The sequence below is a fragment of the Maylandia zebra genome, linkage group LG5, assembly GCF_041146795.1.
Source record: "Maylandia zebra isolate NMK-2024a linkage group LG5, Mzebra_GT3a, whole genome shotgun sequence".
NCBI classification, from domain to species: Eukaryota; Metazoa; Chordata; class Actinopteri; order Cichliformes; family Cichlidae; genus Maylandia; species Maylandia zebra.
Window position 1 is genome coordinate 25654600 of NC_135171.1, and position 17510 is coordinate 25672109.

General features: G+C 40.1%; 1 protein-coding gene across 3 annotated transcripts in view; it reads left to right on the plus strand.

Annotated features, from left to right (window-relative positions):
• The window catches only part of foxj3 (forkhead box J3), a 101553-nt gene that overhangs the window by 1487 nt on the left and 82556 nt on the right, over window positions 1-17510 (plus strand). Inside the window, exon 2 of one of the 3 annotated variants that reach the window (XM_023154953.3) lies at window positions 7276-7317. The exons of the other annotated variants lie outside the window; for them this stretch is intronic. The gene's annotated coding sequence lies outside the window, so the exon portion shown is untranslated. The remainder of the gene's footprint in view (window positions 1-7275; window positions 7318-17510) is intronic. 3 annotated transcript variants of the gene reach the window in all.

Below are 17510 nucleotides of genomic sequence, written 5' to 3' on the forward strand. Positions count from 1 at the left end.
ATGGGCTTGCAACGAGCTAATCATCATATACTCTCAATTAAATTTGCCATAAAGCCGGCGAAAAAAGGTTAAATTTATGACTAAATCCAAGCGTAATAAATTCCCCCCTAACATCCCAACCATGCCAGACCTTATGCTTCAACTAACAAAATGCCCATAGCGTTAGTCAGCACCCACAATCAAAGGTCAGACCTGGTTTGCTTCTTAATCACCCATCCTTTAAATAGCAGGCCCACAGAGCTGTCTGGATCGAGGCTATCTGTGCGTGCAGCTGTAGAAGACACATGGTGTTTAAGTGTGCATGGTGTTTGAAGTTGTTCCATCCAGGTCACTAGGGCCACAGTGGTTCCATTAGGCGTATTGTGGGGAAATGAGCATGCATGCTTACCCCGTCATTTTTATCATTCGAGTTTCAAGAAGTGACACCAAACAAGATGTGTGAAAAGTCTTAAGTTTGCTATGTGTTTTTTGGTGCTTGATGCAATTCACTAAAGTTGCCTTTTTATAAACACTGCTGTTTTTATAACCAAGATCTGTCACCGGGCTGTGTGACACTGGTAGTATTTGCAGTTCTTATCTGACTTGAAGTACGGCTAATGCATGCTTTTTAAAGGCTGCTGCAAAAGTATACATTACAACACACACACACGCACGCACGCACGCACTGCTGTAACATCCATTTAATTCATTTTAGTCTGTAAGCAATGCTCATGTTCATTTCTGTTTAAAGCTGAAAATGCTGGGCAGGCTCAGACTTGGAGGTTCCTTCATGTGTGTTATGTACAGTAGTTTATAGTTTACAATTTGATATCAAACGGAGCCTGGTTTGGGATTTTATTTGTCATAGTAAAAAGAAAGAAAACAGTTGTTCATCTTTGATAAATTGATTGACTATTTGAGAAGAAAGTGCAAAGCACATTACACACGTAACCATTTTTAAATGTGCATGGGAGGATGAGATTCAGGTTCATCTGTAGTTTTGACCTACTGTGGTTTTTGAAGTATCCTGCTTAATGGTTAAAAAAAAAACCCAAACACCTACATTGTGTGTGTGTGTGTGTGTGTGTGTGTGTGTGTGTGTGTGTGTGTGTGTGTGTGTGTGTGTGTGTGTGTGTGTGTGAGAGAGAGAGATGACAATAACATTTATCTACCATCTCTGAAGAAAAATTAATTTGTTGGCATGTGCAGAAGACAAGGAACATAAATGTAAAATATTTCATCACAGGTACTGTTATGCTTGGAGGTGTATAATTTAATAGACTAAATAGAATAATGACATGATATTGGGATAATTTTGATGTATGTCAGGGGTCAGAAAGCCAGTATTGTACTGTGAATTCAGAACAGCTTTTTACTTTTTTGAATATGAGCTCATTTGGTATTCAGTATGTGGCCCTGTGCCTAGCCGGTCTCACTGAGAGGCTTTTTAATTTCTCCCCTTGTTGAAGTGATTATTCAAATGGCCATCCGTGAGGTGCAGTTATCAGACTCCTGGTGCTAGTTGAGCCTGTGGCAACATGAAGGCCCATCACAGCCCCCCCACCGCCCTGTGTAGTTGGACAGCACCCAACAGGTACCCTCTGTTGCAACCCCTATTAGACGGTCACATCTTCCCCCTCAGGCTGAAAACCTTTTGTGTTATGCGATTGGCAGATGGCAATTTATTCATGAGGACTGCTGATGCTTTGGGTCAGAGGGCTCTGTTTAGTATTTTTTACAATGACTTAGTTTTGGTCTGAATCCAAAGTGGCTTGTTTCAGTCTTTCGCTCTCTGCTCTGGAATGTGAAGTTATTTTAGGTCTTTTTTTTTTTTCTTCCCTCCTCACTTCATCGCCCATCATCTTGTCCTTCAGCGTGTTTTTCTTCTTGGATGAGCGAAAAAACAGGATCTTCCTTCTCATTTCAACAGCTGTTTGCTCTGCATGGAGGCCAGGCTCAGGCACACTGACTGGACAGTTTTTGGTTTTTTTTTTTTTTTTTTGTTTTTTTTTTGAAAAATTCTCCCTGTACCCTGCTTATATCCGGCGTTGGATGTTTCGCCGCGTTTGGTGAGAAGAGACTGGCTCAGTCTTCATTAGCAAAGCCGTGCATCACTAGAATGCCGATGAGCTATGAAGCCATTCATCTGCTGGAAATGCCTCCCTGATTCCAATTTGAATCTTGTTTGCAGTCACATTGTGTGAGCCCACTTCTCCATGTTAAAGAAGTCTCTTTATGTGAGAGATCAGAGGGGGATAATTGCACTTAAGTGAACCTCATTTAGTGCTGGCCAGAGCAATTACAGTAACTGCAGTTCTAGGCATTTTTGGGGCCTGGAGCAGCTGTCATTGAGTCTCTGTAGCTGAGATATCAAATGGTGAATAGAATGGCATTGCCATGCCATCATGGGAATGGCATATCCTTGGATGGATTTTAATTAGTTTTTGCAGGTTTTTGCTCAGCGCTTTTCTTTTCTTTTTTTTTCTCCATTTGAAGAAAAGCATAATTAAAAATGACAATTAGAAATGCATTATTTTAGTAATGATTGAAAATAAATTATTCTCAAGGTGCTGTAAGGTGAAAAAAGCCAGCAATGTTTCTTCAGGCAAAACCCCCTGGGCTTGAGGGAAATGTTTTATCATTAATGTTATTCAGGAGCCAAATTTTGGGTTTTGCTCAGCTGGGTGCTTTAATCTATTTTTGCTGTAAATTAATGAATTTTTAAAGAGCCCCTCGCTGGATATGGGTGGATGTGGGAATGCAGCGCTGGTTCGGTTTTCAAACGAGCCTCTCCTCCTCCTCCGTCACCCCCACCCTCCTCACGGGATGGAGAGAATGAATTTGCTGAAGCACTACACTTTTCATTTTTTATTCATCCAGCAGTCCACTGTCTAGTTCTCCTCATCCTACCTCCTCCTCATCTATTGAATTGAATTTGTCAGTGAACTAGTCTTGTATGCGCCAATTCACGTCCTGGATTGGAGTTGGGCGTAGATGTGAATTGGTGAGGGAGTCATGGGATATTTAATTCAGCTGGCTCTTTTGCTCATATTATCAGTACATTTGCTCAGATGCATGTTTTATCTAAAAGTGTGTATCGATTTATGTCTGTCTGACTAATCAGGGACGGTCTCTTTGCAAGGGGAACTACAGTAACTACCCACACTAGAGTTTGCCGGGTAAGTTTAGAAAGTGGAGAAGAAATGGGTGGGGTAGGGGCGGAGGGGAGAGGAGGGGGGGTTTGGCGGCTCTTGTATTGCATGGCGGTTTTGGTGAGTCATTACAGCCTTGTGGTAGCAAGAAGGATAGATATATAGATAGATAGATAGATAGAGATATATATATATATATATATATATATATATATATATATATATATATATATATATATATATATATATATATATATATATATATATATATATATATATATATATATATATATATATATAAATAAAATTTTGTGGCAATTTTACTATAAATGTGTAACTTGATCTTATCTTTGCATTGGGTTTAAGCAAAGGTGCGTGACCAAAAGTGTTACGAAAATGATGGTTAGATGGTTTTACTGTAGTAGATGTGCAAAGGAAATCGGGCCCTGCAAGTCATAATGACGTGAAAACAAAAGTGTTTCTGAGTAAATGCACATTGTGTGTGTGCAGTAGCTGTGTCGTGTAAGATTTTACTTACATGAGTGCTAATGAAGACCCAAATCCTAAACGAATAAAATGGGCCTCAGTTTTCAGTTCCTTGACGGATTTAATAATTCATCATATTGTTTGCTTTGTCCTTGAGTTTTAATAGGCCCTCAGTATCAGTGTAGGCTTTTTTTTTTTTTTCCTTTTGGCTGGTTGCTTAGTAGAAGGAGTTGATATATGATTCACACTCTTAGGAGACCTTCGCGCTTTGTGCAGGAAGGAGAGCTCGCTAAGCCGACGCAGCTTAAGTAATAAGAGTGGAACTTTCATCCTAGTATTTGGTATCTGTTTTAATCATTACTTTGGCTCGCGTGGCAGAAATAAAATCCAATTTTTAGGCAGCATTCCTAGAGAACAGGGAAATTTTTAAACTTAATACGGTAGCACTTACAGCTGACTAAACAATGCAGCTTTTCCTGCATACCAGTCGCCACAGAACTTTCATTTATGACATATCATACGAATGGCGGCAATAACTGCTGCACTAAGGTCTCTTCATGAAATGACACTTTAATAACACGATATTCCCAGATGTTACGTCCAGCTCCCGCCTGTGGACTGCATGCATGACATGGCAATTTATAGGTGATAGCATAGCAATAATACATGGAGAGCGTAACATAAACCAGACTTGATTGAATATGATAATCTTTGTGCTGTGAGATGCAGCAGCTGGTTCACAGGTACAAGCATACATAAACCACTTAAGATGTACAAATTTACAGCCAAGGTGAATTCACTTGCTAAAAAAAAAAAGGTCAGCAGTGTGCGGTTGGATAATCTCTCGTGTGGATGCCACTTGCTTGTCTACTACAGCGGAATTAGTGTCTGAAAAGGAAGCATGCACTGCAAGTTGCAATTCTGTCTGCCCTCCTAGGTTTATTGTCTTTATAGCATGATTGTGTTAATGCTGTTGCAATGTAGTTACGGTAGGGGAAAAAAAGAATTGTCATTTGGTTGAACATCAGTCTGCAGAATCCAAAAGGCAAAGTCGGAGAAGGTCAGTTTTAATTTTGGTCCACAATCCTAAGGCTGAATGGTGAGGGCTTGCCACATAACTTTGGTTCATACTAGGGCTGCCACAAATGATTATTTTGATAGTCGACTAGTCACTGATTATTTTTGCGATTAGTCGACTAATCAGATCATGCATCCATTGGATGTACAGCTTATTGCACCAGCAGCATCTGCTCTTATATAACTATCATTAGCTTACAGCTTTAAGTGTTTAAGGTCTGTGCTAACTAAAAATAAAGACAAGATGATAGTTTATTAAATTTTAATGAAATTTGCAGATTGTTTTGGTGAAGTTTAATAAACTCCTTGCTATCTAAAATATAACAGGACACCGGAGTATATTTTCGAGCATCTCACACTTCTGATAATCAGCTGTCTGCTTGATGTTTATTCAGTTGTGTAAAAACTATAACTTTAATCTCAGCCAAACTGATTTACTCAGGAACAAATAAAATACTAAAAAAAGCCAAACAATAAAATTTTTAAGTTATCTAAGTGACATGTATATGTTTAACCTGAGTAGCGAAAGACGGCGGTGGGTTTGAAAACGATTTGCCGGGACTCCGGTGTTCTCACGGGCTCTAGTGAGCCTTGCCGAAACGTCTCAGACATCTCCGAAAACATCGGAGCGCTTTTGAAAATATGTGGTGTCTTGATAAACTGAGCAGATATTTGAGGTTTACACAGCTACATTCTCGCCTGAAAATATGTTAAACGTTTATTTTGTGACCCAGAAAGAATAATAAGAGTAATATTAAAACTAACTAGCTGCCGCCATTGTTGGAAACTGAGCTGGGCTGCGCTATGAATTCTGAGACAGAGCTACTTCTTTTTCTTCGGGGTTTAACGGCAGCTGGCATCCTTGTACATGCAGTGCTGCCATCTTCTGTTTCAGTCCATTATTACACTCTTAAATCCTACTACTTATTCCTGCGTCTTTTGTGATCTTACAAAGCTTCAAACGACACATCAACGATTTTGATAGTTGATGTAATTGTGACTAGTCGACTAATCGTGGCAGCCCTACTGAATACTCTGCCAACAGTAAGCTGGTGGCTGATAGACCATTCATCATGATATCACAAGATAGAACCTGTTTGAGCATATTTTTTTTTTTTGATCACAACTGAAGGTTGCATTTAGTTGCTTCTTTTCTCTATGTTGTGATTTCTGACAATGTTAAAGTGACCTGTCCAGAAATAGCTTAATGCAGCAGTTAGAGTCTGTATGATGTGATGTGTGAGGCTCATGATCTGTAAGGACTAGTGCCAAGTTATGCAGATGTGGTGTTAGTTGGGAAGGAACTGCAGTGGATCTCTTAGACTCGATGATTTAACACTTCTTTTTCATACCCCTTGCTTGTGCCTCATTATCATCTGTAGTGCTCAGAAGAAGCGCCCGTCAAAAACCTCTCTGCTATCGTCATTTGTTGCTCTTTTTTTTTTTTTTTCTTTTTTTTTTTGTGTGAAACCTGATGGATTAGCCTTAGTACTTGGAGTCTCCATCTGTGATTCAGAAAACCCCCAACAGAAGCCAAGGATTCTCTCTGTGGAGTTGGAGGAAATGTTGATCTGTGTGTGGACCAGGAAACCCACACGTGGTGACTTGCTCTTGCCCCATCGTTCCGTCCTTGCTCTCACACGTAGCCAGTGTCTTGATTATGGTTTCACATTGTCTCTTCCCTTCTTTTTCTCTCTCTCCGCCATACTCTCCTGTGCTCTTCACTTAGCAAACAACACGTCTGCAGAGAATTCAGAAGAATGCATCTTGTTACTAGATGAGTCATACTTCCTCTGGTTTGCATGCCTCTCCCTCAGGGTGGATGAATGAGAGGGCGGAGAGGTTAGCTGGAGGAGGGGCTCGGTGGCTGAAGCAACATGGTCTGTGCCAGTTGCCCAATGTAATTAAGAAGTTATCAGTGCATTGGTCACAGGCCATGAGCTGCCTAGATCAGCGCTGCCTCACAGATGTGGTTGTCCCAAGGTGGCTACGTGACTGACAGCTTTGACCAGGGTGAGTCACTGCCTTCAAAAAGTAACTGTTTGGAAATCTCAGGCTCTGACCCTGTAAGTCAGCCTCTCTGCCAAGGTGCTGTGGCCCTGGGAGAGGAGCCCAGAGCCTCAGCTCTAGGGAGAAACAAGACAGTACCTGCAATTTGAGAAATGTCTCTGGTCTACTGAAGGAAATTTATATGGCAGAATGAGAAGACTGTAGATGAGTTTGCATGCAGTTACTATGCTTCAGTGTTTCTCAGGAGGCCTGACTTTGGGATAAATGTTTAAAAAATAGATTAAAGTTTTTTTATTTATTTATTTTTGGTGTGAATTTCACATGCAGTTAAGTGTCTAACACTGGTTTTAATTTCCTAAACGTATGCTTTCAATTTGGCTTAATTTCACTTTGCGTCACAAAATGCACAGAACTGAAAACAATTTTGATTATCTGTATAAAGCTGATGAAACAGTATCAGGCCTCTCCTGGCTCTTGCTCTGTCTTTCCCCATACCTGCTCTGCTTGGTCCCCTGCCAGAACCTATGACTCACAGGAGACTGAGTGACCTACTTTTTTTTTTGTCTTCTAGGAGTGCCAGAAGATCTTTCTTATTTGCAAGACGATACACTGGGTAAATATAAGTCAATTAAAATGCACTTAATGCACCCATTTTTGGATTTAAGCACCTAAAGGCTGTGTCAGCATGGCGGCCACCTCAGAGAATTCCTTTCATTATTACAAGCAAAAAAGAAACGTAGTAAACAGGCGAGCTTTGATATCTCATTAGATGCAAACTGAGTTTAAGGCCACACTGGCTCTCATCAAGCCAATTTAAAAATATAACTCATTTAAGCAATCTCATAATCCTGCTATATCTCTGTACGTTTATATTGCTCATTCCCAGTTTATCCAGGTTGTCAGAGATTATGGTTTGAAAGCATTTAAACAGAATCAGTGAAAGCTGCCTAGTCGGCTTTTGCTGATTCTCAAGGCCTAGTCGGCTTTTCTTTCTCCAATGATGGAGTTCTGGCTGTACTGTTAAGGTGAAGTTTGAACAGTTGCTTTTATGTATGCCACTGATTAGTCAGGAGATAAAAAGTTTGGGTATACATGCAATCTTTCAAATGCCTGGTTTATAGTTTGCCCACCTCTGAAAAGAAAACAGGGATGGGATCAAAAGCCATAGGATCACTGAGATGGCTTGAGCTGGTTTTTGATTGGAAAAATATGCCGCTTTGCACCAGATGGAATTTCCACTTTAATCGCTAATTGCCGTTTTTTGGTCGTGTTGTCTCTCATTGATGCAGAAACAAGCTGTGCAGTTGAATGTGCTGTCTTGGCTGCTCTTTTTCCCTTCTACAAGGCTTGGCTTCTTTGATATGTCAGTTTTGTGTTAGTCTGCCGCCTTCGTCTTGACACGATTGGCCCCGCTTGCTCCGACCTCCTGGAAACCCCCCAGCATGCCCGCCCCAGGGTGTGTGTTCAGTCATTTATTCGGCTTCCTCTAAAAGACTGCCATGCCTTCACTTCCCTTCTAGTTTCCCTCCTCTTATTAAGATGCAGAAGGCAGAGCAGTGTTTGGTCTGAAAGGCTTAGTGCTGGGGAGTTACTGGTGTGTACAGTGGGGGGTCAGGGAGGGACTGTAGGCATGGGGACTTCAATGACTTAATGTGTGCTGTGTGGCCCCGGCCACACTTGTGCTAAGTTTTGCAGGCAGCTCACATTGCTCTGATTTATGCCTTTTTGTGTGAGTCCATTCACAGAAAGTCAAAATGATGCTCTGACAAAAGTGACTATAATTGGAGGGGAACAAATTATGAAGTCTTTGGTTAATGCAGATTGCTGCTTGAGTTTATGCCTGATAATCCCTATTTAGTCATCTGAAATGGCTGCCTTTTTGAAACCTCTTTTATTTTTATCATTTCTTTTCTCCAATGAATTTTGTCACGTGTTTTCTTCTTTTTTTGAGGTCCCAGTGGTGAACCACTTTGACCATCAGTCGAGCATTTTGATTCTCTTCTTTGCTTTATCAAACATTTTTGCTCTCAGTGAAATCCTCCAGGCGCCTTTTAGTGGCACACCTACATTGTTACCCATTTACTCCAGTATATAATCAGCCTGCTACAAAAGCGTGACCTTGAATTTGCTGGTTGTGTGGTTCGCTAGAATATTGCTAACAAACCAAAAAGCATGGCTTCGAATCTACACTAGTGGTACTCGTTAGGGGTGGGTGTAACCCACAATGTGAAAATATTACAATACATTGGCCTCTAACAACAGTATCATGACTCTTTGTGAAACTAAAGTACAAAATAAAAAAACCCTAACAAAAAAAGCATCAAGCAGGTATTCATTTACTGGTATTTGTATATGCCCATGGCCACTTGCTTGTATTGGGTTGGACCCCCATTTGCCTTCTTCATGGCATAGATTCAACAAGGTGCTGGAAACATTCCTCAGTGATATGGTGATATGGTCCATTTTGAAATATATGAATCTCCCTTTGAACTCGCTGTGGTGTTGGGGAGGCGGGAAAAACACTTTGAAATTATCTGAGCTTTATAGAAGGTACACTGTGGTCATAAAGGGAGGGAGGTGATCAGTAAGGAAGGCTGTGGTGGTTAAACCGTGCTTGCATGGTATTAAGGGCCAGAAGTCTGAACCAGTAGCAACCTGAACTATTGTTACAAAGCGGGATGGACCCAAGCTTTTATGTTTTTTACACTAAATGCTGTCTTCCATTGTCAAATATTGGTGAGCATGTGCAAGTTGTATGTTGGCTTTCCTGTTCTTAGCTAACAGAAGTGTGACCTGGTGTGGTTTGCTCCTGTAGCCCATCTGCTTCAAGTTTTGATGTGCTGTGCGTTCACAGATGCTTTTCTGCAGACCTCCCTTGTAACAAGTGGTAATTTGAGCCACTATTGCCTTCCTGTCAGTTCCTATCTCTGTTCTGATGTTTGGTGTGAAGTTCAGCAGATCATCATCGTCAAATTCATTGAGTTGGTGCCATGCGATTGGCTGATTAGATGTTTGCACCAACAAACTGTTGAACACATGTACCTAACAAAGTGGGGTGTGTGTGTGTGTGTGTGTTAATAAGTTATAATGGCAAAGTTTTAGCTCTGTAATTAGCTCACCTCTGTGTCTGCCATTTCCCCCCCGTTAGTTCCTTCCCTTAAAGATGGCTAAATAGTAACTCTGGTAAGTCAAATTAGTGGGAGAATCAGAGCGGCTGCACGTTTTGGCTCAATATTTGGCACCAGCCTCCTGATAATTGCATTGCAGTATCAATATTTTGTCTCACCCCTCGCACTGGTGCCAGCTAGTTTTGTTTTTTCTTCTCTTACCATCTTCTACATAAAATCTCATCATGACCTACAAAATCTAGATGACACAATGCTGACCAATTAATCATATTTTTGCTGTCACAGTGATATGAACATAGAAGATAAATGAAACCACTTTCTACAGACTAAGGAAGATTTCTTTATCCATAGTTTGGGGGGTTGATGTTCAGGGGTTTTCCTCCACACAAAAATTCCTCAAAGAGTATCAGAATAAGGAATATATTAATCTTAAAGTTTTCAAAATCGGGCGTCAATAACAAAATAACACGAGACTTCTAAGTAAGGCAGCCTGGTTGCCTTTAACTATATGTAGATCAATCGTGCTTATGTGCATTAAATGCATTGTCACCAGCCAGGTTGTCAGGTGACAGGATGAATTCACGAGTGTTTAGCAGGCTATCATTTCTGCAGAATGAAGGCCAACAGCAACCTTAGGTGACCAGTGTTTCCTCTCAAAGAAAAAATAAAATAAAACTACTGTAACTAGGGCTGCTCGATTATGGCAAAAATGATAATCACGATTATTTTCACTGAAATTGAGATCTCGATTATTTGACGATATTTATTTAACCCTTTAAGACCTACTATAGAACCAAGTCCGCCAGAGCTTATATTACTTTTTTTTTTTTTTTTTTTTTTTTTTTTACTACATGTTGTAGTGCCATTTGTGGGAGCATTTCAAGTTGCTATACAACTGTTATAGCCCATATTTTAATAATATGTATGCATTAAGTCCATAGTAACTACATTAATTGCAAAAAAAGTGCAATGAACTACAAAAAAATTGAAAATCGTTCTTGTTTTTTGTTTTTTACATATATTTCTACTTGGAGAAATTGAAGAGGTTTATCCCTCAAAACTTTAAATACAAAAAAGTTGCAAAAAATAGTTTACAACAACAGGAAATTTATTTTGAGTGTCTTCATAGTTTTATTTTGGAGATACAGCAATTTTTATATACTGCAGGAAAAACAAAAAACAATCCTATGATGCAAATTTGCAAAGAAAACAGCAGGTGCATCAAAATAAACTATTTCCAGCAGTGCAATTCAAGTTCTAAGTATCCCAGAAACTATTCAGAAAAGTCAAACATGACTTATAAAAACACCAGTATAGGCTTTTAAGGCCTACAAGTAAAAACTACATTTTCCGCGAAAATGACGTCACTTCCGGTTTCTGCAGGAAATGGCGGACATGCGATAGTTCGCGCTTACGTCTGTTTCACTGTGGGAAGTGTTACGAACAGCTGATCGGATCTGCAAAACGTCTTTCCGGAATATTATGTTTTTGTTCCTGCAAGCGCTTTTTATGGAGTTTTTGTAAAGCTTTATGTGGAAGGAAACCGTGACCGAGGACAAGCTGATGGCATAAGATGTAAGTACAACTCCTCCGGTTTCATATGCAAAAAAAAATATTGCACTAGCTTACACGGCTCAGGTTCTACAGGGATTTAAAAATAGTTACACAAAACGGAGCGTGCTGCTCTGACCGGCTTTAAAGGGTTAACAATAACAATGTATTGAATAATGACTTTAAAAAATAATATAAAATAGTGTGCAACACCACTGAAGTTTTTTTTTACCTCTCTTTTCAACCAACGGTAGTCACACTCCTCTCCAAATAACTTCTGGTTAGCTTTCCGAGCTTTCCGAGCTTCCCTCGGGTCCTCTTAATCAGCGGTCTCCAACCTTTTTTGCGCCACGGACCGGTTTATGCCCAACAATATTTTCACGGACCGGCCTTTAAGGTGTCGCGGATAAATGCAACAAAATAAAACTAGTACCGGTACCGAAAAAAGATTGATTCATAACACACGTGAAAAGACCCAGGAAAACCGAGTTAACAATCAAAACGATAACAAAATAACGCTGAAAACCATACATTTCACACCTGAGCCTCAACTCTCGCGGCCCGGTACCAAACGACACACGGACCGGTACCGGTCCAAGGCCCGGGGACCTAATTGTTGTGACGCGTGTTCGAAATGCAGAGAGGTGCGCTGGATTTGCCACACAGAGCAGCGCGAGAGTAAAGCATGAGGGAGGGGCTAATAATAATAATAATAATAATAATAATAATAATAATGGATTGGATTTATATAGCGCTTTTCAAGGCACCCAAAGCGCTTTACAATACCACTATTCATTCACTCTCACATTCACACACTGGTGGAGGCAGCTACAGTTGTAGCCACAGCTGCCCTGGGGCAGACTGACAGAAGCGAGGCTGCCATATCGCGCCATCGGCCCCTCTGGCCAACACCAGTAGGCAAGTAGGGTAAAGTGTCTTGCCCAAGGACACAACGACCAGGACAGAGAGCCCAGGGATCGAACCGGCGACCTTCCGGTTACAGATGCGATTCCCAACCCCCTGAGCCACAGGCGACCGTAAATAATCGGCTCAGTCGTTTTTAATGATCGTTGAAAGCCCAGATCGTAATCGTGATTAAAATTCGATTAATTGAGCAGCCCTAACTGTAACTTGAAATAACAAATTTTTGGCTTTGGCTAATTTTATCACTTCGTCACTTTGGTCATTTAGTTTCTAAGTAAACAAAGGTTTATTTCAGGCTTTAGAGACGTATTCAGAGAGGATGTTTTAGAACTTAAATATCAGTTAGTTTCTATTGTACACTTTATTTTTATCTATCTCTGGCTACTGAGATAACATGAAGGTGGTAAATGAGCAGCATAGCGGATGTGGTAATACAGAGACTGTCACATGTGGCAGAGAAGTCATCAAATGTCTAGAAGGGACCATTGAACATTTTTGGTGCAACTTTGCCTGCTCAATGTGCATGACAGCAGTTAACAGTTTGGCCTAATCAGCCACAAGCAATCCAGGTTTAATAATTTAGAGACTTGAAGGGACCTAACATGCATTTTCTTATTTTGGTTCTGCCACAGTTTGGACAACTTTTTTCCCCCTAGTCTTTTTTTTTTTTTTTTTTTTTTTCTCAAACCTCATGTATACAGTTCTGGCTTATTAAAAAGCCCAGTACAAGATAAATAAGGATTATTGTACTGTGAGTCATACAGAACTAGTCTAGCATAGCCCAAAGATTGAAAACATGAAGTTGAATGTTAGCATGAAAGGTCTGCTTAACTATGTATATTATACTGATTATCTTGTTATAAAGGTTGATACATATGTGTAGCTAATAAGGATTTTTAACGTTCTTTTCTTTTCTTCTTTTTTTCTCTTTTTAAAATTGATTTATTTTTTAATTCAATTTTAGGTTGTTGAGATATTTTGTTGCTTATTTTTTGTTGTTGCCGTGGTTACATCGGGGCGCTTATGACGCCACCATTGTCGCCCTGTGACAGTACAAACATTGCAGTAAACGCTCTCAAAGTGAAACACTGATTTGTCTTGTGTGATCTGTCATTTATTTTCTGCTCGACAGATTGTGGTTACACAGTCAAATCACCCTGCTGTTTAAAAAGCGTCACTTCTGTTAATTCATATATTAAATATTGTAATAAGTGCACCCTTCTTTATTCTTTTGCACAACTGTGTGTCGTAAGACTCAGTTAAAACTAATAAAAATTAATTGAATATAGAGGGATTTGGTAATACTTTGTTATGTTAGGGCCACCAATCAGTGCTTTTAATCCATGTTTAGCCAACATTTCACACATTTAACTACTGGCAGTTTATATTGTTGTATTTTCAAAGGGCATCTATTTTTGCCCAAATAAGAAAATGGATATGAAAGTCTTGAAACACAAAATAATTTCCAAGTTCTCATTTTTAATTCTCCTTATTTTATTTATATGCTTAGTAAGCCATCATATACCTATGAGTCAGAGCAGACTGAGTAGGATTTTCCTTCACCCTGTCACTCGAAACTACAAAATTAGACAGTTTGTTAGCTTTAGTTAAATACGTTTCAAGTGAAACATGAAAGTGAGCTTGACGACCCAAAACCATTTTTTTTTTTTCTTCTTCATAGATTTTGCATTTCCACCAAGGCTAAACATTTTTTTTTTCTTTTTTCTTTAGAACACCAACTTCTTGGGTTGGTGGGGAACCGTGCAGGTCAGATCTGGAGCTTGCATGGTATAAGACTGTCTGCCCTTCTTTCACACTGACTCACGTTGCATGGCACATGATTCACCACTTTCGCCAGTGAGTCATCCTGAACAAAAGCGCCTAATTTTAAGGGGACCAGAAACAAAAGACGGACCTTTCTTTGCTACATACTTGGCTTTTCTTTTTTTATTTGTTTTAAAGCAAAGTATGTAACATTTGCTCACTTTGCATACTTTATGTGATACTGCATAATTTGTAGCAATAGTCACTGTGGGGTAGTATCACAGTGTGTTTTCTGCCATTGCTCCATTGAAACGTTCTTTGCCAACATCAAAGAAGACAAATGGCTAATCAGAAATGTTCCAGTTTTGCAGTTTTAGAGTCTAAAACTTAGAAATGTATTAGCAAGAAAAATGTTGTAGCCCTCTTAAGGCCTAACAGTTCAACAAGGAGCACACGGACACAATCAGTATTCCAATAATTATTTTATTTTCCAGATATTGGAAAATATTCAAACCTGCACCAATTGCAGTATATAAATTTTTTTTTTTTTTTTTTTTTTTTTAACTTACCCATTTGTAAGGGTAATCTAATATTAGATTAGATTACATTATGCTCCTCTTCAGGTACTTTAACTACAAGTAACAGATTATTAGAAGTGGCTGTCTCTCCAGTGAGATTCTCATCCCATGGATGGACTTCATTTCCAGAGTGTTGGATTGCTGCTGGCGATGGTAGTCCCTGTTGTGCTCTGCAGCCTCAGTGAGCACAACCATTTCTGCTTAGAGTGGCCCTCCAGCTTGGAGAGCAGGACAAAGACTCCTGTCACCAGCTGCAGCCCAAAATGCTACAGGCCGTCCGACTGCTGGACGAGACGCTCACCGGAGAGGCAGTTATGTTATTCTAGCAGCCAAGATAGTGTGCCAAGCATGAGACTGGAAGGAGCAGGGATAGTTTTTTATTTTTTTTATTTTTATTTTTTTAAGGACAGAGGGTGTTGTTTTCTCTGAGGGGATTAAAATCAAAATACTACAATGACTTGCCAGATGTATAGCAGTTAGGCCCGCGCCCGCCCCAGTAAAGTCTGTGTGGGGAAACACTCCATCGTTCTTAGATGTGGGAATCGAGACTGGCTGCACAACAACGCAACTCTTCCTTCCAAGTTTTAGCAGCCTTGAGGTAGATTTATTTAATTTTTTTCCAATTCTGTCAATATATCCTGCATGCAGATGTATTTAAACTGAATACTGTGCAATGTAAATTCTTTCTGGGGGAGTATCTCTGAGTTTGTTTGCATATATGCGTGCGTATGGCCCCTTTAAGAAGCCTGCATTTGTTTGCTGACTGTGTCTGGGGCCCAAACTGGAGCTCTTTCTGTCAGATGAGTGAAGCACTGCAGAGGCAGCCACTGGGAGTTCTGTTTCATCTCTTCTCATACTGCTCTGGAGCAGACATGCAAATCCGCTGTAATGAGCGCAGCCTGTGTGGTGGTGGTAGAAGTGGGGGGTGAGGAAAAGGGGGATGAACTCAAGAATTTAAGCTGGAGAAAGGGAAGGTGGAGGGAAAAGGTGAACCGCAGACAGCTCTGCCAGCTAGGAGAACATGAGAATTTGGGGAGGGGGGGGGTTCGAACAGAGTAATGTCTGGAGCGTTGGAAGTGACAGTCTTCCCGCTCAAATCAAACATTCATTAGCCTGCTGTGGCTGCACTCTTCCCTTTGGTGTTGAAACACAGAGGTAAAGATGCAAATGGTGCCATGTTAATTATCCTTATCTTTTACACCAGCAAGACATGGTGTGAAATAAAAAAACAAAACCCTGCTTCATCATCACCACCATTAGCAAATGTAATGAGGCTTTTGTATAGACTCTGCTTAAAGTTTAGCATCCTACAGTGCTTGTTGTAGATGCGATCTTCTGGTTTCCAAATTTCCGGGGATTTACAATTTACTAAAAAAAGAGATAAACATTTTAACGAAACACAGCAGCCATTTCGAGTGAGGAGTATCTTGTGATTAGAAGAATAGCTTCAAGATAAAATCACATGATTGGACAAAGCACTTTACCCTCTGTAGATTCTTTAAACATCCACAAACTGGATGCTTCATCTAATGATTTATTAAGTAAAATACAATGCTGTTGACTGATGTGCATTAGGAATATTTCAGCTGCCGTCCTCACTGCAGTCTGTAAAGTGCATCATAAACCTCATTAGTCTGTCCAGTAGCTCCTTGAATGTAATTTTATTCAATCATAAAGAAGTAAATCTCTGGTCAGTGTTGGGGTGCTTTGGCTTGTCTCCACCCAGTAATGTAAAGCACTCAAGACTTTTGATGAGCTCTGCAGATCAATCAGAGGTTAACAGGCACTTCACATAAGCTGAGGCCTACTGTATGCCATAGAGTCCTTAAATCTATACAACTCCTTCTGGCTTTTGTATCCAAATAGACCTAGGAAATACAAATTCCAGGATCTTAAAGTTAGAAACTAACCTAGGAAATAAAAGACTCCATGTTTGAAGAAACATGAAGATTAGGCAAATTAGACGGATAGTAGATTAAGGCTTTGTCTGAGACGACAGTGTGGCGGTGGTGTTCCTTGTAATGCATGACTGTATGACATGTTGGAAAGATGATGTGCATACTCTGGAAGAGAGAGCCATGAAAAACAAGGCTTTTTTTGCCTTCCGTTTTTTTGTTTTGTTTTTTTGGAAAGTATAATTTGATTATTATATTGTGTTGAGACAAGTTGCCAGTATGCATAGTTTCCTACAGAATTGGATTATATTTGTGTCACACTCTTGCACAAACGTGGACAGAAAACGCATTTGTGCTCTTTGTGACCGAAAACGCAATAATCAGCTCCCCTACCAATAATTTCTTCCTCCTGTCAGTGAACTTGAACTCCACTGTCTTGGACTGCAGCTCCTCCTTCTGCTCTGCAGTCGTCATGAGGTTAGATTAGCTGAACCAGGTCTCCACCTGCTTCAGGTTAAGCTCAGAGTAGGGCTGGGCGATATGGCCTAAAATCCATATCACGGTATAATTTGAAGCATGTGCGGTAACGATATGTATTGCGATATATTCTTTTCTTCTGTATGTATTTTACACACTTGAAAGCACACTTAAAATCCTTTCATTTTCTCAAAAATCGACAGTGCGCCTTATGTATGAATTCTGGTTGTGCTTACTGACCTCGAACTGATGTTATGTAGTACATGGTGCATAGAAATCTGTCAAATGTTTTAGTGCGACTTTGGTAAGCTATGAAGGCGCACCGCTTGATGGATTGCCGGAGCATTACGGCTGCCGGAGTCAGGAGCCATGCGGAGTAATCTGGGTCCAAAACTCCGTCTTCTTCAGGTCCCAAAGTCAAACACTGCGGCATCATGGAGAGTTAAAAACTGTCTAAATTCTTTCATCTTTAATAAAATGATCAGCGTT